This window comes from Theobroma umbraticum, unplaced genomic scaffold, assembly GCF_002168275.2.
Source record: "Theobroma umbraticum cultivar Fairchild unplaced genomic scaffold, ASM216827v3 scaffold_60.0, whole genome shotgun sequence".
Taxonomy (NCBI): domain Eukaryota; kingdom Viridiplantae; phylum Streptophyta; class Magnoliopsida; order Malvales; family Malvaceae; genus Theobroma; species Theobroma umbraticum.
The window spans coordinates 443,571-444,425 of NW_018397288.1; positions in this window are offsets into that span (position 1 = coordinate 443,571).

The window sequence follows — 855 nt, forward strand, 5'->3', positions numbered from 1 at the left end:
ATTGATATATATGGATGTACACGATTATTTTTACATGCCACACGGTTTGGGAGCATGCGTGTTTTTATACGACCATTTGTATTAATGAAGGAAATAATGATTTTCAAGATTGAAATCTATTTTACCATGCTTTCATTTTGGGATTGTTTGCTAAGGAAAGTATTGCATTATGATTTTTATAGCATTATTTTTACAAGGCATAAATATTGTATTTGTTATTTAGTTTTATAAGGTTGTCGTATTATGCTCTAGTTTTATCTTTCAAATTATCTTCTTTGAGCTTGTTTCCTATCTATGCCCTACTCACGGAGTGATGATCACTGAGTTTGTGAAACTCACCCCCTTATCTCCTCTTTTGTAGATAGTGATCGGCCTAGCGTGTATTCATCGGCATATATTGTCCACCGTGGATAGGTAAAGACATCTCGTAGCATCTTACTCCGAGTCACTCCATTACTAGAGATCGAGTCATTCATAACGTATATTGTTTGTAAATAGTGTCAATGCAAATGTACTTTTGGAGATTAAGAACCTTGATGTTTTTTTACAATCATGAGGAATAAAAGTTAAGTCGATCTATAACAACTTTTGTTCAAATCATATTAAAAGAATTATACAGTTCAAAGCAATTACATAGCTCGGTGAAACTAATATAATGTATTAACAAGGGTTTCAAATAAGGCTTTTTTGAGACTTGGTTGGTTCTCCTGTAAGACTTGGATGCCGGTAGCAATCAAGGAATGAGTCGTTGCAGACTTGGTATCAAAGCCCTCGGTTTAGTTAAGTCCTAGGATTTTCTATGTCTACTAGTGGAGTTGTTAGAGTTAATGTAGAGTCTTGTCCTTGGATTGTGGG